The 25,256-nt window shown below is 36.8% G+C and overlaps 1 pseudogene; it reads left to right on the forward strand.

The window, feature by feature from the left end:
- The first annotated feature begins 95 nt into the window (after positions 1–95).
- Positions 96–24,822, forward strand: LOC138168933 (peptidyl-prolyl cis-trans isomerase FKBP3-like; annotated as a pseudogene).
- The last annotated feature ends 434 nt before the right edge of the window (positions 24,823–25,256 follow it).

The raw sequence follows: 25,256 nt of genomic DNA on the forward strand, positions 1-25,256 counted from the left end.
AGGATTTGGAGAATATTGGACTTTTAAACTCCTTGTTGTATCCTAAATGGCAGACGATTGTAGATGTACCATCTTAAAGAATTTCCTGAACACCCATGAATGGGAAAAAAGAACTTCCAACCGTGAGGATTGTGAGTTAATCCTTTGACACATATGCTATTTAAGCTTGAGTCCACTTTTCTTTGATCTTAGAATTTACTTAGGGGGGCAGCCAGGTAGCACAGCGAGTAAGAGCACCGGCTCCAGTGTCAGGATGACCTGGAGATCAAATCCCAGGCTTAGACACTTAGCACCCACCCAGAAACACCTGGCCGTGTAACCTTGAGCAAGTTACTTAACCCCAATTGCTTAGGGGTGGCAAGGTGGCTCAGCGAGTAAGAGCACCGGCTCCAGTGTCAGGATGACCTGGGGATCAAATCTGGGCTCAGATACTCAGCACCACACTCAGAAATAACTTGCCGTGTAACCTTGAGCAAGTTACTTAACCCCGATTGCTTTAAAAAAAAAAAGAATTTACTTAGGGGAGAATGTGTCACAGATATTGTGGAGGTAGAAAGACTGGGAAAAGTTTTTGTACCAAATGTCCTCATTGTACAATGTTAGTAAATATCTCTTTCTAAAAACTATTTTAAACCTCTCTCACTAAATAATTATTAACTAATAAGTAGGAAAGCACACTAGGGATCAAGCTGAAGGCTTTAGAAAATCACCACTGATGGCTCAAGGATACCCTTTAGTATCATGAAAGTGGCAGATAGAATTTAAGCTTAGGGAATATGATTCATCAATGGAAGTGGTAGTTGGGATGAGGGTAACCCAGTAATTGTGATTATGTGATTATAACATGGGTTACGTGGCAAGTAATGTGAATTTGAATAAAGCAGCTCCTATAATGCTATATATGTCCACTGATATGTTCTTAGGGATGAGGCAAAGGGAAATCTCTTGATAAAATAAGGACAATATAGAAAATGGAGAAGCTCAGATGGTATATATTAGAGTACACTACTGTATATCATTAAATTTCACATAATTTTTTAGGAATGTACAACTGTTTGAAGGATTTTGCCTTCTAGCATCAATATCTTTTCTTTGCTCAAACCTTTAACTCTCTTTTAATCAGAGATTTCTCTCATGACTAAGGATTTCTTTATTCCACATTTTTAGGTCTTACAACTTAAGCTTTTCTTTCTGCTGGGTTTGTTTACAAAACTAGGAAGAAATACTAGATTTTAATAGTTGCTGAAATAATTTAAAAGAGAACTTATTTTTATCAGATTTAGAAGTCTGAAAATGCTTTATTTTAGCTTAATGTGAAGTATCTAGATAAAACTAAAAAAAAAATACCTTCAGGAAAAGAGCTTGCAATTTCTGATTCATTGAAGACAAGTTTTTTGATCTGTAAACTAAGGTTAAAATCTCTAGATTTATATAGTGGTACAGAATAAATAAATATGGATCATAAACCTCAGAAGAGAATCCCCATGCAAAATCAAAGTATTATTTGTTGGTCTTTATTTCTAAGAAAAATGTTTGAACTTTCACAGAGAATTATTGGCTTGTTTGAAATGTTTCAACATTTTAAATAAATAAAATTCTTTGAATTGGAATGTTAAGCTAGAATTTCCCAGAGTGAATTCCATCAAGCCTTAATATTCCATATGCCACGAATGTATAATCTTTAAGAAAGTTTTGATAGTCACATAATTTCCCCTTAAAGTATGAAATATAAACTCATATTTATATCAAAAATGTATGTTATATGTCACAATGTATAAAATAGGCTTAACTTCTTTTATTTTCCTCTAAGAGATTCCCAACTAAAACCATTTAATTCTAAGATGTTCCACGTCTGTTAAATCCCTTAGGATTCGAAGACTTCCAGATCGAAACTTTTCAGATTTGGTCAAGACATTTCAGTTCCTAAAGACAATAACTACAATAAGTTTTTGAGATTATGTTTGAGTGCAGGTCTTTCAAAATTCAGCCCTCTGTTATGGTTGGGTTCTGATCCAAATAGCTTATGAAATAATCATATGATCTCCACATACTATTGATTTATTATAGGATGTCAACATTTACAAGAACTGAATCTTTATGATTGTTGTAGTCTTAGAAAAGGGGCGGGGTATGGAGTGAAGTTGGCAGAGAAAAGGTGGTGACTCACCTGAACTTTCCTCAAAACCCCTCTGAAAAGCTTTAAATAATGTCATTAAAAATTCCTGGAGCAGCAAAAGCCATAAAAAAAGGTCAGGGTGAAATAATTTTCCAGCCAAGGACAACTTAGAATGTCAGCAGAATGGTCAATTGCAACAGGATGAGAATGGGGCACAGTCCAGTGCAAAATGCCCCAGCAGAGACCTGGCCCCATCAATCCAGGAGTAGGCCTTGGGAGCCTCTGAATCATCATCAGCAGTAGCTACTTCCAGAACCCTCGGCCCACACATAATAACGGGGTAGAATTTGTCAGAAGGAGATTATGGGATCTTTTTGTTGGCATTGAGGCAGGACTCTGGTGCCTTTCCCATATTCAGGTCTGGGTGGCAGTCCCAGGACAAGGTGAAGAGCTAGCACATTAGAAGTTGTGGCCACAGTGGAGTGATGGCCCTTGTCACAATTCCAGCTCAGAAAAAAAGTGTTTGTGGTTGAACCAGAGTGACTAGAACACAGGTCACCTTCCCTTACATACTGCCCTGGAAGAGCTGAAAACTTACAGATCCCTGTAAGTATCTCTCACTGGAACTGGTACAAAGAGGAGATAACATATATCCTCAACTGGATATAGAAATCTATTTTACCCTACAGGAAACTAGGAGGGGGAGGGCATAAGAAAACTGGAAGTTTGGGGGGAGATAGAAGAAAGGGCAGCTTGGGGTAGGGGGTAGTCATGAGTAAAACACTTTTGAAGAGGGACAGGGTGAAAGAGGAAAGAGAATAGATTAAATGAGGTTGGGATAGAATGGAGGAAGTAGTTACCAACAGTAATTATGAAAGTCTTTAAAGAAATAGAAGTAGCTTTTCTTGGGGCAGCTAGGTGGTGCAGTGAATAGAGCACTGGCCCTGGAGTCAGGAGGACCTGAGTTCAAATCTGGCCTCAGACACTTAACACAAAAACTAGCCATGTGACCTTGGGCAAGTCACTTACCCCAACTGCCCTCCAAGAAAGTAAAAAAAAAATGGCTCTCACCCCTTAAATCTAGGGACAGAAACACATTCAGTTTATTTTATATAGCAAAGATCCATAGAGTAGGGTCAGAATCAGTCTTAAAAATGCTTATGGTATCCAGGTTATTGAAATTGTTTCTTAAAGATCTTCCTAGTTTTAATCATTTTCCATATTTTGATTTCCTAAAATAAGTGATATAAGCATATTTGAATGAATTTTAAAAATAAATTAAGGGATGATTTTTTTAAAAGTATTCATTATATATTTCCTGGGAATACAGAGTTTCCCTAGGGAACTTAAAGTATTGTTCATTCTATAAAAAAAATTAAACTGTCAGGAAGATGTCAGTACACTCACATTTAAAAATTTTAGTCTTTATATAAAATTAAGACAAGTTTATAGAATATTTGGCCAGCAATATCATCACAAATTTAAAGCGATAGTGAACCTTAATAGTCTAGTGTAGTCCAACTCCTTCAGTTTTCAAATGAGGCCACAGGCAAACAGAACTGAAGCTACTTGACCAAGATTATGTGCTACTAAGTGGCAGAGCTGGCATTAAAACCAGGTCTTCTGACTTGAAATCCAAACACACTTTTCACCCTTCTATACTCACTGTATATTTTATTATATACTCACTATACTACTTCAACAAAGTAACAGGGATTTCTGTTACCTTAGATTTAATGTATTAGGAAAAACAAGACCCATAGAGGTGAAATGACTTAACTAATTGTTCTGGGTATTGTAGCCCTATAAGAACTTTGAATGTAATCAGTCAGCCTTGCCAAATAATCTCTCAGCAGCAATGGACCTATAAGGTAGAAACCTCTTGTTGGGGTAGAGGCTAGGTATAGAGATGTAGACTCAAGTACATGCTACTGATAGTTGACTGGCAGTCTCTCCCACCTCCAGAACTACCCCTCCTTTTTTATCTTTTGTTCCCTGTCACATTAAAAATAATAATAGTCGATACCTATACCATGTTTATTATACTATGTGTCAGCACTTGTGCTAAGCATTTTATAGTTGTGATCTCCAATTTGTCCTCACAACAACTCTGGAAGGTACACACTATTATCCCCATTTTACAGAAGGGGAAATTGAGTTAAACAAAAGTTATGTAACTTTCCCAAGATCACACAGCTAATAAGAATTTGGAGTCAAATTTGAACTCATGTCTTCTTGAGTCCAGTCCTCACACTCTATCCAATGTTGTACCCAAAACTCCATAAAATGGACAAACATATGCTTACATTATCTCTAGTATGCCTTTCAAGGCTGAAAAGTGATTACCGGACTTTGAGATTTCATATATGCTCCATAGGAATTAGGGTAGCAGAGTGGATAGAGTATAATGCTTAGAGTCAGCAAGATGTGGGTTCAAGTCTTCACATTGATATGGACTAGCTGCATGATTCTGGTCATATTACTCTCCTTTGATCCATAGATAACTTTCTAAGCCTACAAATTGCAGAGCAGGAGAATATGTCAGTCTCAACAGGGGATTTTCTATACTGATGAAATCGCTATTTTTTTGGAGGGGGAAGGCAAGAAAATTGGGGTTAAGTGACTTGTCTAAGGTCACACAGCTAGTAAGTGTGACAAGTGTCTGAGGTTGGTTGAATTTGAAATCAGGTCGTCCTGACTCCTGGGCTGGTGCTCTATTCACTGAGCCACCTAACTGCCTTGAAATCATTACTGGAAAAAAAAAAGGACTTGATGGATTTAGAAAGTCATGCTAAGGAGAATGAAAAGCTTCAGTAATCAAGTGTTTTCTCTGATATCTCCTACCAATTTTTTTTTTTTTGCTTTTTGGAGGGCAATTGGGGTTAAGTGACTTGCCTAAGGTCACATGGCTAGTTATTGTGTTAAGTGTCTGAGGTCAGATTTGAACTCAGGTCCTCCTGATTCCAGGGCTGGTGCTCTATTCACCTAGCTGCCCCATCCCCTACCAATTTTAAAGATAGTTTGGCAGATTATCTAATCACTATTATTACACATATTCTCAGATTTTAAGATAATTTGCTTCTTTGGAAAAGCTTAATTTGTCTCTAAAGATAGAATACTTATATTGTACGCTTAGTTTTCTCTTTGGCAGATACAGTTTCAGAGTTTAGAAATTCGAAACAAACATGATTAAGCAACTACTTTAACACATGACCCAGACAAGAAGAAAGTCTTATGATTCCAAACATAGATTTAAGTTATGGATATAAAAGGTATAAATGCTTTGAAAATATTTTTTAATGATCTTGAATTTAACAAAGCTTGTCAGACTCTTTCTCCAATCTTCCTTTTTTTTTCTTGCCTACTACAACACAGGGCAAATCCTTTCCATGTGCTTATTGGTGACAGGTATTACTACTTTTGACCAGGCCCTGTTTCTTTCTCACCTGGATAACTCCAGCTTCTTTTGTATTGTACTGTCCACCTCTGGCACTGAATCCTTAGTAAACTGCTGCTGAATTGGTCTTTTCATGGAGGTATTTAAACATGCCTTTTTCTCCCTAGGGAATTTACCATCACATTTTGAATTAAAATTCCCTATGTTTTTTTGTTTTCCTCTTTCATTATCAACTTCTCTCCAGCCACATCTCAGCCATCATCATTTAGTTTTGGGGACACATGGATAGGACTTTAATACTTATTGCCATCAAGTTCTTCTTACTGCATCTGGCCCATCATTCTAGCCTGTCATGATTATTTATTAAGTTCACTTATTCAATGTTTTCCCTTCCTGCTTTGCTGCTCAGTCATGCTTGATTTGGATTCTAAATTTGTCAAAGATAGCAACCATCAGCATTTAACATATTCCACACTGCATCCAATACAAATGTTTAATGCATTTTTATTGATTGAAAGAACATTTTTTTCTTAGTAAATCACTGATTTTTTTTTTTACTATATTTGATGAAGTTGATTTTTTTCTCCACTGAAGTAAAGAAATGCCTATTTCCTTATGTCATGGCAAAGTAGAAAGATAGCTGACCTTGGAGCAAGACCTGGGATCAAGTCTCACCTCTGGTACATACTGGCTATAATAACCTTTCACAAAACACTTAATTTATCAGTGCCGTCATTGTCAAAAAAGCTGCCTACCCAACTGCATGAAAAGCACCCTGCAGTGTAGCCAGAAGAGATAAAAATGTAATTGGGAAATATTTAAGAAAACCAATAAAATATAATGATACATAGAGTATAATATATTTTAAAAATAAGTCAATATGAGATCCACACAGATGCTTATAAGCAGATTTTAGCGGCCCAATATCTATTTGGAAAGAATTACTCTATGATAGGGGTGGGGAAGTTGCAGCCACAAGGCTGCATGTGGCCCTCCGGGTCCTCAAGTATGTCCCTTTGACTGAATCCAAACTTCACAGAACAAATCTCCCTAATTAAATTAGTTCTGTAAAACTTGAACTCAGTGAAAGGGCTGCACTTGAGGACCTATAGAGCCACACGTGACCTTGAGGCTGCCAGTTCCCCACCCCTGCAACTACAACTATAAATTGCAGAGAAGGTGCTGAACTCCATTGCAGTGGGAACTCTCTCATGCTAGAGTTTCCTACATAAATGAAACTATAGGTCCACTGCCTATCCTTATCACATATGAAGTACAGCATTTCCATTATTGAAAAAAACATGCCTATTTTCCCACAGGATCCATATAGGATTCTCATGTTGAGTTTGAGTAACTAATAATAACTTAAAATTATATCGCATATCACCTTTTTAAAATGAAAACATACTCACATCTTTTTTAGCTCACAACATTTCTGAGACACAAATAGAAAAGATAATATCACCATTGACTAGAAGCAGCAAGGTGTTGGTGATAGAGAGTTTGGCTTGAATTCAGAAAGACATGGATTGGATAAGGCCTCTTCCTTTCACATATTTTTTCCTCCTCATTCTGTTTTCTAGTTCTTTAAAGTAATACTTTAAAAAAATTTTGGGGGGTCTTTATTAATTTGTTTACTTTTAGTTTACAAGATTCATTACCACAATTCCTTGAGTTTCAAATTTTTTCTCCCTCCCACTGCCAATACCCCATGGTGTAATACAATCAACTATACTATCTGCAAATACTTTCACATTAGGCATTAGTCAGGTTATAAAGAAGGATTGTAACAGATGGGATGAAGAACAGGAAAGAGGAAACAAAACCAAACAAGAAAACAAAAAGGGCAGGTAGTTTGCTTCAATCTGGGTTCAATCTCAGTTCTTTCTCTGGATGTACACATCTCTCTCCATCATGAGTCTTTTGGGGTTGACTTATGACTCTGGATTGCTGAGAAGAGTCCTCTTTATCAAAGTTGGTTGTCACACATACTTTGTGTCTGTAATTGTGTACAAATTCCTCCTGGCTCTACTCTTCTCACTCAGCATCAGCTCATATAAGCCTCTCCAGGTAAATATGAAGTCCATTCGCTCCTTGTTTCTTATTGCACAATAGTATTCCATAACATGTATATACCACAACTTGTTCAGCCATTTCCGAATTGATGGGCACCCTCTTAATTTCCAATTCTTTGCTACCACAAAAAGAGCTGCTATTTTTGTACATATGGGTGTTTTCCCCACTTATGATCTCTTTGGGTACAACCCTAGAAGTGGTATTGCTGTGTCAAAGGGTGTGAAATTATTTATAGCCCTTTGGGCATAATTAGAGATTGCTTTCCAGAATGGTTGGTTCAGTTCACAACACCACCAGCAATGCATTAGTGTTCCAATTTGTCCACACATTCTCCAGCATTTGTCATTTTCCTGTTTTGTCATCTTAGCCAATCCAACTGGTGAGATGTGATACCTCAGAGTTGTTTTGATTTGCATTTCTCTAATCAATAGGGATTTAGAGCATTTTTTCATATGCTTATAAATATCTCTAATTTCTTCCTCTGTAAACTGCCTGTTCATATCCTTTGACCATTTATCAATTGGGAAATGACTTGTATTCTTATAGATTTGACTCAATTCTCTGTATATTTTAGAAATGAGTCCTTTATCAGTGACATAGGTTGTAAAATTTCTTTCCCAATTTTCCACTTCCCTCTTAATGCTGGTTACATGGGCCTTATTTGTACAGAAGCTTTTCAATTTAATGCAATCAAAATTACACATATTGCATTTTATAATGTCCTCTAATTCTTGTTTGGTCATAAAGTCTTCCCCTCTCCACAAATCTGACAGGTAAACTATTCCTTGCTTTCCCAGATTTCTTAGAGTATCAGCCTTTATACCTAGATTATTTAGACTTGATTTTGGTATATGGTGTTAGATAATGGTCTATGACCAGTTTCTGCCATACTATATTCCAGTTTTCCCAGCAGTTTTTGTCAAATAGTGAGTTCTTATCCCAAAAACTGGGTCTTTGGGTTTATCGAGCAGTAGATAACTATAGTAATTGACTGCTGAGTCTCATGAACCCAATCAATTCCATTGATCCACTGCTCTATTCCTCAGCCAGTGCCAAGTAGTCTTGAGGACTACTGCTTTATAGTAACAGATTAAATCTGGCATACCTAGTCCACCATCCCTAGCATTTCTTTTCATTAATTCCCTCGATATTCTGGACATTTTCTTGTTCCAAATTAATTTTGTTACTATTGTTTTCTAGCTCTATAAAGTAGATTTTTGGTAAATTGATTGGCATGGCACTAAATATATAATTTAATTTAGGCAAAATTGTCATTTTTATTATATTAGCTCGACCCAGCCATGAGCAATTGATGTCTTTCCAGTTAGTTAGATCTGACTTTATTTGTGTGAAAAGTGTTTTGTACTTGTGTTCATATAGGTCTTGGATTTGTTTTGTCAGGTAGATGCCCACATATTTGATAATGTCTACAGTAACTTTAAATGGGATTTCTCTTTCTATCTCTTGCTGTTGAATTTCATTAGAAATATACAAAAATGCTGAGGATTTATGTGGGTTTATTTTATATCCTGCAACTTTGCCAAATTTATTTACTGTCTCAAGTAGTTTTTTACTTGATTCTCTAGGATTCTCTAAGTATATTATCATATATCTGCAAAGAGTGATAACTTGGCCTCTTCTTTGCTTAATTTGATTCCTTTGATTTCTTTTTCTTCTCTAATTGCTACTGCTAACATTCCTAGTTCCAGATTTAATAAGAGGGGTGATAGTGGACATCCTTGTTTCACCCTTGATCTTACTGGAAATGCTTCTATCTTCTCCCCATTATATATAATACTTGCTGATGGCTTTAAATAGATGCTACCTATCATTCTAAGGAAGGCTCCATTTATATCTATTCTTTCTAGTGTTTTTAATAGGAATGGATGTTGTATTTTGTCAAAAGCCTTTTCTGCATCCATTGAGATAATCATGTGGTTTCTGCTAGTTTTATTGTTGATATGATCAATTATACTGATGGTTTTCCTAATATTAAACCATCTTTGCATTCCTGGAATAAATCCTACCTGATCAAAGTGTATTATTCTTGTGATAAGTTGCTGTAGTCTTATTGATAATATTTTATTTAAAATTTTTGCATCTATATTCGTGAGGGAGATTTGTCCATAAATTTCTTTCTCTGTTTTATCTCTTACTGATTTAGGTATCAGTACCATATTTGTGTCATTAAAAGAATTTGGTAGGACTCCTTCTTCACTAATTTACCTGAATAGTTTGTAGAGTATTGGAATCAATTTTTCTTTAAATGTTTGATAGAATTCACTAGTAAATCCATCTTGCCCTGGAGATTTTTCCTAAGGAGTTCACTGATGACTTGTTTGATTTCTTTTTCTGAGATGGGGTTATTTGAGTAATTTACTTACTCTTCAGTTAATTTGGGCAACTTGTATTTTTGTAAATATTCATCCATTTCACTAAGATTGTCAAATTTATGTGCATACAACTGGGAGAAATAATTCCTAATTATTGTTTAAATTTCCTCTTCATTGGTGGTAGGTTCACTCTTTTCATTTTTGATACTCATAATTTGGTTTTCTTCTTTCTTTTTTTAAACCATATTGACTAAGGGTCTATCAATTTTATTGTTTTTTTCATAAAACCAGCTCTTAGTTTTATTTTTTAATTCAAAAGCTTTTTTTAAAATCTCAATTTTATTAATCTCTCCTTTGGTTTTCAGTATTTCTAATTTAGTATTTAATTATTCGATTTGTTGTTTTTCTAGGTTTTTCAATTGCATGCCCAATTCATTTACCTCTCTTTTCTCTAATTTATTCATGTGTGCACTCAGAGATATAAAACTTCCCCTAAGAACTGCCTTTAATGCATCCCACAAATTTTGGTATGTTGTCTCATTATTATCATTCTCTCCAATGAAATTACTGATTATTTCTATAATTTCTTGTTTGACCCACTCATTCTTTAGGATTAACTTTTTTAGTTTCAAATTGGTTTTTAGTCTGTCTTCCCATACCTCTTTATTGCATATGATTTTTATTGCATCATGATCTGAGGATGATGCATTTATTATTTCTGCCTTTCTGCACTGAATTGTGAGGTTTGTATGTCCTAGTACATGATTAATTTTTGTGTATGTGCCATATACCTCTGAGAAGAAGGTATATTCCTTTTTATCCCCATTCTGTTTTCTCCAGAGATCTGTCATACTTACCCTCTCTAAAATTCTATTCACCTCCTTAACTTCTTTCTTGTTTATTTTGATTTATTAAACTCAGAGAGATTAAGGTCTCCCACGAGTATAATTTTGCTATCTATTTGTTCCTCTAATTCCCTTACCTTCTCCTCTAGGAAACTGGATGCTACACCACTTGGTTCATATATGTTAAGTAATGATATTGCTTCATTCTCGATGGTGCCTTTTAGTAGGATATAGTTTCCTTCCTTATCTCTTTTAATTAGATCTATTTTTTGCTTTTATTTTATCTGAGATAAGGATTGCTACCCCTGCATTTTTTACTTTAGATGAGGCATGATATCTTTTACTCCAGACTTTTACTTTTACCCTGTGTGTATCCCTCTGTTTCAGATGTGTTTCTTATAAATAGCATATTGTAGGATTATGATTTTTAATCCATTCTGCTATCTGCCTCTGTTATTATGGCAGAGTTCATTCCATTCACATTCACAGCTATGATTATTATCTGTTTCTTTCCCTCCATCCTATTCCCTCCCCTGTTAATGCTTATATTTTTCTCTCCTCCTTAATAATTTTCCTTTTGACCACTGCCTCCCTCAGTATTCCCTTTTCAGCCACCCTCCCTTTTCCTCCCCTTCCCCCTTACTTCTTCCCTCCCTACTAACCACCCTCCTCCTTTCATAGCCCTTTCCCCCTCCTACTGCCTGTAGGATATTTTTATACTTAATGAAGCATTTTATTTCTTCTTCGCACCAAAAGTGACAGGAACAAATCTCATGTAAAACTCCTCTCCCTCCCCTCTTTCCCTCTAATATTGTACCTTTTGTGTCTCTTCTCCATAGAGTGCTATGCTTAACTGGTTGTTATTCCCTCCTTGCACCAGAACCAATGAGGGAAAAGCTCATATGATTCCCATCTCCCTCCCTTATTTTCCTCTGCTATATTGTTTTTATGCCTCTTTGTGTGGCATAATTTACCCTTTTCCACTTCATTCATTCCTCTTCTTCCATTGCAGTCCCTTTACAGCACTTAATAAGATTTTTTTTAATCATCATTTTCTGTAATATAGACTCATACCCTCTACTTATCTATAAACAGTTTGCTCTTATTAAATATTAGAGTGTGTGTGTGTGTTTTCCTCGACCTTTCTATGTAACTCTTGAATCTCATAATTGAAGGTTGAATTTTCCCTTGAGCTCTGGCTTTTGCAGCAGAAAGTTCTGAAAATCTGCTATATCGTTGAATGACCATCACTTTGCCTGGAAGAATGTGCTCGGTCTCCCTGGGTAGATGATCCTTGATTGTAACCTGAGCTCTTTTGCTTTGCAGAAAATTTAATTACACTGCCTCCCAATCCTTCAGTAGAGGCTGCCAAATCCTGTGTGATCCTCACTGTGGTTCCTCAATATTTGAATTGTTTCTTTCTGGCTACTTGAAGTATTTTCTCTTTTACCTGGTAGTTTTTGAGTTTGGCCACAACATTTTGAGGACTTTTCAATTTGGGATCTCTTTCAGCATGAGTCTGGGGGATTCTCTCAATTTCTATTTTACCCTCAGTTTCTAGGATATCAGGGCAGTTTTCCTTAATGAGCTCTTAGAGAATGTTGTTTAAGCTCATTTTTTCATCATGATTTTCTGGTAGGCCTATGATTCTCAGGTTATCTCTCCTGGATTTGTTTTCCAGATCAGTTATTTTTCCATTGAGATATTTTACCTCTTTTTCTAATTTTTCATTCTTGTTGTTTTGTTTGACTAATTCTTGGTTCCTCATAGAGTTACTTGTTTCAATTTGGTTGATTCTGGTTTTTAGCAAATCATTTTCCTTGGTTAGTTTTTGGAGTTCTTTTTCCATATCATACACTTGTCTTTTTAAGGAGCTGTTTTCTTTATTATAAAGTTTTTCTAATTCTGCAATTTTGATTTTAAAAGAATTATTCATTTTGTCTTCTATCTCTCTCATTTGATTTTTAAAGTTCCTTTTGAGCTCATCTAAGAGAGCTTTCTGTGTTTCTGACCCGTTCCCTGTTGATGTTTCAGCTGTGGGTGTGGAGTCCACATTGTCTCCCTCTGAGTTTGGTTTCTCCTTCTGAGTTTGGTTCCTCCCTCTGAGGATAGTAGGACTCCAGAGTCTTTGTAGTCTGCTTTCTACCCATTTTGAGGCAGGGCCCTAGCCTTGCTCTTCCTCTAGGGTTCCCAAACTTTTACTGTTGAGGGTTTTGCCCTCGGGCAATAGTTACTATATTTTCAGGGTCAGAGGGGTGGTTGTAGCAGGCTGGGTTCTCTCTGCCATCCTGGTCCTTGGAGGTCCTGATAGTGGCATTTAAAAAAAAAATTTCTCGGCAATGGAGTGGTAGTCCCAGAAGTATTTGCTGTCCTGGACAGGGGCCCTGCATTTGGTTCTTACCTTGCTCTTTCCAGTCCCAGCCCTTTGGTGAAAGGCCTGGTAGTGGCCCTTGTGGTTGGTGGGATGACTTGCCCCCCCTTGTTGATCAGGCCTCCTCCCGGCCTACCCTGCAGTATCGCTTCTTGGCCTGCCCCTGCACGCAGCACCGTCTCTTCCCCTAAAGTAATACTTTTATACTTTAGTTGGAAGGAAAATCAATAAGCAACAATTTGCATAACATTGTTATTTTTGTTATATTAAGACAACATAACCATAAGTAGCTATTATTTCTCCAATTATTTAATATTGTCCTAATTACTGGAAGAGTATTGCTAGTTTAATTCATGTAATTCTTCTGTGTCTTCATGGTTGGATTTTCAGATATTTTATGTATTCTCTAGTTATTTGAATTGAATTTGCCTTTCTGTCTTTCTGCTATCTTTTTTGTTGGATTTTGTGGATTTATTTTACATTCTATTATTTTGCTGAAGTCACAAATTGTTTTCATTAATTTTAATTGAATTGCATTAGTTTAAAAAAAATATTAAAGGAGAAGTTTGGTGGCACAGTGAATAGAGCACCAGCCCTGGATCTAGGAGGATCCAAGATCAAATCAGACTTCAGACACTTAACACTTACTAGGTGTGTGACCTTGGGCAAGTCACTTAACCCCAATTGCCCTGCCTTGCCCTCTCCACAAAGGCAAAAGCAAAAATATTAAAAGTCTAGGAATAAATTCACCCTTTTTGTATAGTAATTAATTTCTATTTAAAATAAAAAATTTGAAAGCTGAATAATGGAATTGAATTACTCCTTGGTCTCTAAAATATATGCTTTTGAGGTATCCTAATAAAATAAAATAAAAAAAGTTTGCATATTTGTAGCAAAGAAACTCTTTCCAGAGCTTCCAGATCCCTTTATAGCAAAGGGCCTTTCCAATAAGATTAAGAGTAAAGTAAGGATGCCATAATTACCACTATTTTCTGATATATTCCTTGGAATGAAGATTACAGAAATATATCAAGTGAGTTAAATATGGGCATAAGACAAGGCAAAGAAGAAAGAAATTTTTGGCCTTTTGTTAGTTGATATGACATAGATCTACTTAAAGATCTTCAGACATTCAACTAAAATTAATTGAAACAATACCTCTAGCAAAGTTGCAGAATATAAAATAAATACATATTATAAGACTCACAAACTTTTGTAAACTACCAATAAAAATGAAGCAGAAAGAAATGGAAGAAAAAATCAATTCCATAATGGAGGACAATGTAAGTGCAAAGGAGAATGTATCAAATTGTTTTTCTATTTAGTTAGCAAAAAGCATGTACATTGAAAGCCTTGGAATGGCAATGCAGTCAAAACAAAACAAAAGCAATGTATTTCATTATAGAATCAAATCAACTCAAAATAGAACTTACACAAAAAGAATGCAAATATTGAAGTACAAGAATATAACTTATTTAATATAAAGAGAAAAAAATGAATTAAGGTGAACTTGCCTTTGTAGATTGTAAAATATACTCTGTCTGTTCTTAAGAGTATCTTGTACTAGGCAAATAAATAGAAAAATAAACCAGAAGAAGAAAATAGAAATAACAGAAAAAGAGCTAAACATATACATTAATACTTGATTAATCTGTATATAATAAAAACTGAGGAAATTCCTTATTATTTAATAAATAGTTTTGGGAAAACTGCCTAGTAATATGGGCAAAACACATTTATATCCTCAGATCACATTCATAGTACAATAAATCCCAGCTGAATCAGAGAATTAAACATTAAGAAAATGAAATACAAAAAGTTATCAGGGAAATAGGGGAATAGATTTATCCCATTAATGGAGAACAGATACACTACACTATTAAGTATTAAAAAAGTAGAAGAAATTATAGGAGAGAAATAGAGAGCCATTAAGATGTTTCAGTTAGAATACTGGAATTGAAGTTTAGAAGATTGATATTCAAATTTTCCCTGTGTCATCTACTAGGTACATCCGTGGCCAACTGCCTTAATTTCTTTCTTTCTTTTTTTTTTTTTTAAAGCAATCGGGGTTAAGTAACTTGCTCAAGGTTACACGGTCAGTTATTTTTGTGTGGGTGCCGAGTATATGAGGCTGGAAACGATCCCAGGTCTCCTGATGCTGGGGCCGGTACTCTTACTCACTGAACCACCTGGCCACCTCTAAGCAATTGGGGTTAACTTGCTCAATGTTACATGGCCAGTTATTTTTATGTGGGTGCCAAGTATCTGAGGCCGAAACCGAACCCAGGTCTCCCGACTCTGGGGCCAGCGCTCTTACTCACTGCGCCACCTGGCCACCCCCAATTCCCTTAATTTCAAAGCCTTAGTTTCCTGATCTATATAATGGAGATTACAATAGACCCAGAAGTTACATCACAGTGTAATTATGAGAATTAAATGATATATTCTATATAAAACTTTGGCAAACTAATGGCAATATGAACTGGATTGGATATCAAGAGTAGCCATAAAAGTTCTAAAGAATTATATATAAATTCTTTGTAAAAGCTATTTTGCAATTAGATGGCTTTGTGTGGCAGCATGGCACAGTGGACAGGATGTTAAGCTTATAAAAAAGAAGGCCTGGGTGTAAATCTTATTTCCACCACTTCCTGATAATATATTAGTCATTTGGGCTCCACCACTATGACCCTTGGTAGCTCTCAAAGGCCTTAAAGTGTTATTTTTCTTAGCAGAAAGAGTGTTTAAAATTGCAGTCCTTGTAATATTGATACAATTGCATATGATGATTTTTAAAGACAGGAACTTTCAACTTCTCCATTTTCTGATGTAGATTATGCTATTTCATTGCTCCTTAGGTAAGGAGGTGAGGAAAGAGAATCACCACATTAGTAATTCTGAACCTACTGTGGATATAAAATTGGCTTGTTCTATCTAGGTAGCTAGATGGTACAGCAGATAGAACACTTGGCCTGAAGCAAGAAAGCACTGAGTTCAAGTACTTCCTCAGATAATTACTAGCTCTGTCACCCTGGATAAGTCACTTAACCTATATCTACCTCAATTTCCTCAACTGTAAATGTGGATAATAATATCACCTAGCTCCCAAGGTTGTTGTAAGGAATAAATGAGATAATATTTGTAAGGTGCTTGCAGATTGTCTGGCACATAGTAGGGGGCTTAATAAGTGTTTTTTTCCTCCCTCTGTCCCCATTTAAATTCTTCAGTTCAAAACTCTTGATCTGGATAGATCTACCAGATTAAGCCTTTCAAGTAGCAAGGATCAAAGGCATATCTCATCAAGATAAGCTGATGACATAAAAAAAATACCCTCCCCCCCAAAAAAAAATCACCCACTCTTAAAAACACATACAGTTAAAAAATGAAGCAAATAGGATAGATAAATACTTAACATCTCAATTTAGAGGAGAAATACGTAAATATTAAAGATCAATACTGAGTCACAATTAGATAAATGATTAAAAAATTAAAAGAAAACAATTAACAATATTGAATGTGTGTGTGTGTTTGGAAATTTAGTTGAAAAAATGTTCCATGATAGGGCAGAGCCAAGATGACAGAATAAAAGCAGAAACTTGCTGGAGCTCCTGATTCAATCACCTACAATACCTGTAAAATATGACTCTAAGTAAAGTTTAGAGCTACAAAACCCACAAAGTGACATAGAAAAACAAATCTACCACTAAAGTCAGCCTGACAGACCAACAAGAAGGGCCTATTGCACTAGGGGAATTGGATTGCAGGGAGCCAAGCATAGCACCGCACGAGCCACACAAGCTCAGACCCAGGGAGACCAGGGGTCCAGATGGGGCAGAGCAGAATACAGGAGAGGGAATCAACAGCAGCTGTGACAGTTTCCAGACTTCTCAACCCATAAAATCCAAAGAGAAAGTAAAAGGTCAGTAGGGAACTCTGTTGGGACTGATAGAAGAGTGTGGTCTGGCCCCTGATCTTGGGGTGAGGGGTGGTGGCTGTGCAGCAGCTGCAGCTGCTGGCCCATGGCTGCCTCCAGAGCTGCTGGCCTTCAGATCACAGGGGGACCAAATGACCATTCAAAGGGTAATTGCTCTTATTTTGACCTGCTTGGATGTGGGTCAGTCTCTTGGGTGGTGGTCCTGGGGTGAGGAACACCAGTGCAAGAGAGCTTGTGGTGCCTGTAGAGAGCTCGGCCTCCTCAGACATCTGACAACATTTGTGAAAACCTCAGCAATTTGGGACACAGTTTTTGCCACTCAGGAAGCAGAGTTCTACCATGGCAAAGAGCTCAAAAGTCAAATAATTGACTGGCAAGACAAACAAGAAGAGGAATCACAATCAGACCATAGAATCTTTTTGGGGGGCCAAAAGGATCAAAACATGGAACAATAAGAAGACAACAAAGTCAAAACTCCTGCATCAAAAGCTTCCAAGAAAAAATATGCATTGGTTATAGGACATGGAGGAACTCAAGAAGGATTTTGAAAAGAAGTAGAGGAAAAATTGGGAAGAGAAATGAGAATGATTCAAGAAAGTCATGAAAAGGTAGTCAACAGCTTGGTAAAGGAGACCCCCCAAAAATTACTGAAGAAAATAACACCTTAAATAATAGACTAACTCAAATAGCAAAAGGGGCCCAAAAAGCCAATGAGGAGAATAATGCCTTTAAAAGTCAAATTTGCCAGATGGAAAAGGAATTTCAAAAACTCACTGAAGACAAAAATTCCTTCAAAATTCAATTGGAGCAAATGGAAGTTAATGACATTATGAGAAGTCAAGATAATACAGATCCAAACAAATGTAAAAATGGAAGATAATGTGAAATATCTTTTTGGAAAAACCACTGATCTGGAAAATAGATCCAGGAGAGATAATTTAAAAATTATTGGACTGGGGTGGCCAGGTAGCACAGCGAGTAAGAGCACCGGCTCCAGTGTCGGGACAACCTGGAGATCGAATCCCGGGCTCAGACACTTAGCACCCACCAGAAACATCTGGCTGTGTAACCTTGAGCAAGTTACTTAACCCCAATTGCTTAGGGGTGGCCAGGTGGCTCAGCGAGTAAGAGCCCGGCTCCAGTGTCGGGATGACCTGGATCAAATCCCAGGCTCAGATACTCGGCACCACACCCAGAAATAACTGGCCATGTAAACTTGAGCAAGTTACTTAACCCTGATTGCTTTAAAAAAAATTATTGGACTACCTGAAAGTCATGATCACAAAAGAGCCTAGAAATCATCTTTCAATAAATTCTCAAGGAAAATTGCCCTGATATTCTAGAACCAGAGGGTAAAATAGAAATTGAAAGAATTCACTGATTGCTTCTTGAAAAAGATCCCAAAAAGGAAACTCCTAGGAATATCATAGCCACATTCCAGAGTTCCCAGGTCAAGGAGAAAAAAAAATATTTTTAAAGCAATTGGGGTTAAGTAACTTGCTCAAGTTTACATGGCCAGTTATTTCTGGGTGTGGTGCTGAGTATCTGAGCCTGGATTTGATCCAGGTCATCCCAACACTGGAGCCAGTGCTCTTACTCGCTGAGCCACCTGGCTGCCCCTAAGCAATTGGGGTTAAGTAACTTGCTCAAGGTTACACGGCCAGGTGTTTCTGGGTGGGTGCTAAGTGTCTGAGCCCGGGATTCGATCTCCAGGTCTTCTCGACACTGGAGCCAGTGCTCTTACTTGCTGTGCTACCTGGCCACCCCAAGGAGAAAAATATTATTACAAGTAGTCAGGAAGAAACAATTTGAGTATTGTGGAAACACAATCAGGATAACACAAGATCTAGCAGCTTCAACTGATAAGATTTTGATAGACTAAGAGTTTGAAGGGCTTGGAATATAATATTCCTGAGGTCAAAGGAGCTAGAATTAAAACCAAGTATCACCTACCCAGCAAAACTGAGTACAATGCTTCAAGGGAAAATATGGTCATTCAATGAAATAGAGGACTCTCAAGTATTCTTGATGAAATGACCAGAGCTGAAGAGAAATTTTGACTTGCAAATACAAGAAGCAAGAGAAGCATGAGAAGGTAAAAAGGGAAAAGAAATCATAAGGAACTTATTAAAGTTGAACTATTTATATTTCTACATGGAAAAACAATCATTGTAACTCATGAGACTTTTCTCAGTATGAGGATAGTTGAAGAGAATGTATATGTATATATGTGTAGGAGGGTATATATTTGTATAAATACATATGTGAGTATGTGTATATGTGTGTACATGATACATAGACAGAGGGCACAGGATTAGTTGAATAAGAAGGGATGATATCTAAAAAAAATTAAGAGGTGAGAGAGGAATATAATGGGAGAAGGAAAGGGCAAGATAGAATAGGGTAAATTATCTCATGTAAATGAGGCAAGAAAAAACGGTTACAATGGAGGGGAAGATCAGAAAGGTAATAGGGAATGGGTCAACTTTACTCTCATTGAATTTGACTTAAGGAGGGAATAACATACATACTCAATTGGATACCTTACCCTACAGGAAAGTAAGGTGAAAGGGGATAAGAAGAGGGATGATAGAAGGGAAGTCAGATTTGGGGAAAGGGCAGTTAGAAGCACACATTTTTGTAAAGGGACAGGGTCAGAGTAGAAAGTAGAATAAGTGGGGGGTGGGATAGGATGGAAGGAAATAAAGTTAGTTTTTCACAATATAACTACTATGGAAACATTTTGTGTAACTACACATATACAACCTATATTGAATTGCTTGTGTTCCAAGTGGGGGTGGTTAAGGAGGAAATAAGAGAAAAAATCAGAAAATCAAAGTTTTAAAAGCAAATGTTTAAAAAAATGGCTTTTTACATGCAACTGGGAAATATTATATACAGGCACTGGGGTATAGAAATCTACCTTGTCCTACTAGAAAATTGGGGGGGGATGGAGGAGGATGTAAAAGAGAGTAGATTGGGGGAAGTGGTATTCAGTAGGCTCACTTTCTCGAAGTTGGTGTTGGGGAAAAAATGGGGAGAAAATTTGTAACTGAAAATGTTGTGGATATGAATGTTGAAAACAAAATAAATAAATAAATAAAATATTATTATTATTATTATTATTAAAATAAAGGACCAGTAGACCCAGGGGAAAAAAAGAAAAAAAATGTTCCACTTTCCTGATCTATGAAATAAAACTTAAACAACGTTAACATTTGTGCCTATCAATTAATTTCAGAAAGTGCAACTTCCCTGCATTTTTGTTGCCCAAGCTGATATACCAGTCAAAAGTGTCTGATATAGCCAAGGAAAGAAGTGAAGTAGACTCTCCTTATTTGTCTTCTGCACTTGTGGTAACAGGACAATTGTAACAGTTTAAGTTTTCATCCCTTTTGATAAATTCAGTCTCCAGAATTTGACATATCTTAAGGAAAAAAAAATAAAACAAGTTGCATGGGATAGACATTCCTTCTACAGTACTGAGGAAGAGAAATACAAAACAATGCAGAGTGGAGGAAGTAGAATCAAGAAAATTATCTACATAGCAACAAGGAAAATAAAATTAAAATTTGTGATAATTCTAATCAGCTATGATGAGAGATCAACTTTGACTTATCTATATGATATTTCCATCTTTTGAGCATAAAGATGGTGAATTACCATGGCAAAATTTTCTGACATAGTCAATGTTGGGTTTATTTTTTCACATTTGCTAATTAGAAATTTTCTTTATTTTAGGGATAAAGATTCTCTTTGGAGATCTTCTGTTTACAGAGAAGCTACAGGGAGCATTTTTCTTCCTGTCCTGCTTTGCTGATTCCCAAACCCCTTTCTCTGGGAGCTGAGGTATAGAAACACGGCCAGTCTGTCCTAAAGGAACATGGCTAAGGAGGAAATCAAGAGGCACAGTGGCACACCCCCTAGGTCCCAAAACACAGACACACAGACACACAGACACACACACACACACACACACACACACACACACAGAGAATATAACTGGAGAAGTGGACACTTGTCTAGACATAGCATCCAGTACTCAATAATACTTAATAATACTTCTCCATTTCTATGAGGAGTGCTGAGTAAAGGCTAACCCTGGCAATACACACATACATATACACACACACATACTGGACTTTGGGATTACATCAATTAGGAACTGTCCATCCTCCATATAGAAGGCTGAATTCAAAGAGACTTTAACTCTGGTCTCCCATAAAGGTAATTATTAAAATTTCTTAGGGAATTACCCAAAGAGCTGTGGTTCAGGAATCCATCTAGGTCACATATATGAAAGATGTCTGCTTTAGCTTAGAAGAAAGTTTGGAAAAAAAATAAAATGGAAAGGAATAATGTAGTAGACACATAGCATCCAGTACTCAACGCTTCTCAATTTCTATGAGGGTTATTGAGTAAATGCGAACCCTGGCAATGTATAAGATATAATATAATATAATAATATATAGAAAATATAATGATATAATAATAGGATGGAAAGCAAGTATTTCCATGTATTAAAAGGTGCAAGGTACAGCTGTGGTCACCTTTTGCTCATTTACTTTTGGGTTAATTGCTCAAGGCAAGACTCCTCAGGGTAATGGTTGGTCCCCAGACTCATCATTCTTCCCTGGGTCCACTGAACCCAGAGACAAAAGTGTCGACAACCATATTTTCTTGAGTTTCATGTCTTTGTTACAAAGGTCGACTCTTGTCTCTTGAAGAAGAGGGAGGGTCAGTGAAAAGTGATAGGGAAATAAGGAAAGGAGCTTGATCAAAGAAGTACCTTGACAGGATTGATGAGCTTCAGTGTGGTGAGCATTTATTTGGGACTTTAATAAACTAGTCCTTATGAAAAGTATGGACATGACCATTGGTAACTTGTTTTAAGATATCTAATTCAGTTTCAGTAGCTGGAACTTCCTCCCAAATGTATGTGAAATTGGAGCTGTCCTTTGAAATTTCCTGAAGGATGGATATTATTAATAACTGCTCTCAAGATGAATTGATTGGCTCAAACAATTAAGAGCATGTATTTTTGTGCCTGGGGTTACTCCCTTGTTCTAATCTGTAAAGGGAACTACATTATTCCTTTCCTTTTTACCTTTTTCCAAACTTTCTTCTGAGCGAAAACAGACATCTTTCCTACATGTGACCTAAATGGATTCCTGAACAACAGCTTTTTGGGTAATTCCCTAAGAACTCTTAATAACTGCCTGTATAGAAGACCAGAGTTAAAGATTCTTTGAATTCAGCCTTCTAGATGGAGGATGGACATTCCTAGATGATCCCAAAACCCAGTATGTGTGTATGTATGTATGCATGTATATACATATGTGCATAATGCATACATGCATACACATATGCATTCATGCATACATACATATGTAATCATGGGTAGATAAAGAGCTGGCCTCAGAGTCAGGAAGGCATGGATCCACATTCTTTCTCTGAAATATATTGGCTACATGACCCTACGCAAGTCTTTTTTCTTTTCAGCGTCTCAGGAAACTCTTCAAGAGGGTAAATTAGAGATAAGCTGCTAAAGTTCATCAGTGAAATCAAAGATCTAAGCTTTTGCTGTTGTTTTAGTGCACTTTGAGTTCTGAATAGCACATACTTCCATAAAGGAAATGAAAAAAGTGAGTGGAGCCAAAATGGCAAAGAAAAGGCAGCAGCTTGTCTGAGTTCTCCCTAAATTCTCTCTAAACACTTTCAAATAATGCCATAAAAAATTCCTGGAGCAGTAGAACCCACAAAATGTCAGGGTGAAATAATTTTCCAGTCAGAGACAAAGAAGGTTAGCAGGAAAGGCTTGTCACATGTGGGTGAGAGTAGAGCACAGTATGTGTGATGCCCTAGCATAGAACTGGCCCTAACAAACCAGAAACAGGCCTTGGGAACCACTAAGTCAGCAGTAGCAGTGTCTGCTTCCATAGCACTCAGCTCACAGACCATAAATGGGAAGAGCACCTGGCCAGAAAGAGATTTCAGAAGGTCTCTGCTAGCACTTAGGATTCTGTTGCTTTGCCCATATTCAGAACCATGTTGCAGTCCTGGGTGGCAGTCCCAGGGCATGGAGGGGTACTAGCACATCAAAGCATGTGACTTACAGTTCCAAGGCAGAAAAGAATGCTTGTGGTCACCCACAGACCAGAACACAGGCCAGAAGAGTAGTAAATACACTTCCTCTTAGTTCATATCACCTTAGAAGAGTTGAAAACTTATAGTTCCCTAGAAGTATTTCTGAAAACAGCTGCATAAATCCCCTGAAACTTGATATAGTGTACCCTCCATCCTGGAAGCAGAACCCTACTTTAAGAAAGAGTTAAAAGTCAAAAAATAACCTGGGAAAATGAGCAAACAGAAAAAAAAAATTGACCTTAAAAAGATACTATGGTCACGAGGAAGAACAAAATACAGAGAAAAAGATAACCAAATAAAAGGGCCTACATTCAAAGTTTCCAAGAAAAATATGAATTGCTCTCAAGCCATGGAAGAGCTAAAAAAAAGGATTTTGACAAACAAATAAGAAAGTTAGAGGGAAAATTGGGAAGACAAATGAGAGTGATGTAAATAAAACATGAAAAATGAGTTAATAGGTAGGTAAATCAACACACAAACATTGAAGAAAACAACAGCTTAAAAACAGACTAGGGCTCTGGCCACCTTCTCTGGGGATAGAAGGAGGGCCTGGATTTAACTACAGTGGGTGAGCTTAATCATGTTGAGGCAGTAGGGGGAAGATGGAAGCTGCTGGCCCACAGCAGAAAAATTATGCAGTAAGGCACTTCCCAAAAAGGAAATCATCAAGTTTCTTCAGGACAATGACTCAGATTCATTTCTTATAGAACATAAATTACTAGGAAACATTAAAAAAAATAGGGCCAAGGCAGCAAACAAGGATCATTTAGTCACAGCCTACAACCACCTTTTGCAAAGTAAGCATTTAAAAGATACTGAGGGTGTTGCCAAAGTGACAGAACAGGTAAAAGTGTGAAGATTGATGAAGAGAAATCCAAAGAAGTCAAGTCTAGAGAAACTTTGGATAAGGGTCCACCAAAGTATACAAAATCTATTCTTAAGAAGGGAGATAAAACTTACTTTCCCCAAAAAGGAGATGTTGTTCATTGTTAGTACACAGGAACATTAAAGGATGTAACTGTTCTTGGTACTAATATTCAAATTAGTGGAAAGAAGAAAAAGAATGCTAAGCCTTTAATTTTTTTTTTCTTTTTGGAAAGCAGTTGGGGTTAAGTGACTTGCCTAAGGTCACAGCACTAGTAAGTGTCAAGTGTCTGAGGCCAGACCTGAACTCAGGTCCTCCTGACTCTAGGGCCAGTGTTCTATTCACTGTGCCACCTAGCCACCTCAGCCTTTAAGTTTTAAAGTTGTAGTGGGTAAAGTTATCAGGATAGGACAAAGTCCTCTTAACAAAGAATAAAGGAGAAAAGTCTTACCTGGAGATTGAACCTGAATGGACTGATGGCAAGAAAGGACAGTGTCAGAGGTGGCTAGGTGATGCAGTACTGATGTGATGCAGAATAGAGTACTGGACCTGAAGTCAGGAGAACCTGATTCCAAATCCGGCCTCAGACACTTGACACACTTACTAGCCATGTGACCTTGGGCCAGCTACTTAACCCCAATTGCCCTTGGGGAAAACAAAAAGAAAGGACAGCATGATGTAAAAGTTCCACCAAATGCAAAATTCAATTTTGAAATTTAATTAGTGGACTCTGATTGAAGCAATAAATATTTTGCCAACCAAACTATATTCTTTGGGAGCTGCTTCTACAAGCATGTGGCTTTCTCCTTGAAGAACAACTGATCTAATTCTTACATGTGGAAGAAACAGAATATTCATTTTGAGTATAAGTTGCTCAAGTTGAACTTGTATTGCTGATGTTGCATAAAAGACTAATTGGGGTTAACTTTTCTATTATTTAATAGCCACCTTGTAAATATAAAATCCTGAATTCAAATACATTAACACAAAAAACAGACTAGGACAAATGGTAAAAGAGGTACAATCAATGAGGAGAAGAATGCCTTAAAAAGCAGAATTGACCAAATGAAAAGAGGCACCAAAATTCTCTGAATTAAAAAAAAAATCCTAAAAAATAGAATTGGTCAAATGGAAAAGGAGTTACATGAGTTCACTGAAAAAAATAATTCCTT

Source organism: Petaurus breviceps, unplaced genomic scaffold (assembly GCF_028583685.1).
Source record: "Petaurus breviceps papuanus isolate PSGF00001 unplaced genomic scaffold, PetGlider_PUasm1.0 126, whole genome shotgun sequence".
NCBI classification, from domain to species: Eukaryota; Metazoa; Chordata; class Mammalia; order Diprotodontia; family Petauridae; genus Petaurus; species Petaurus breviceps.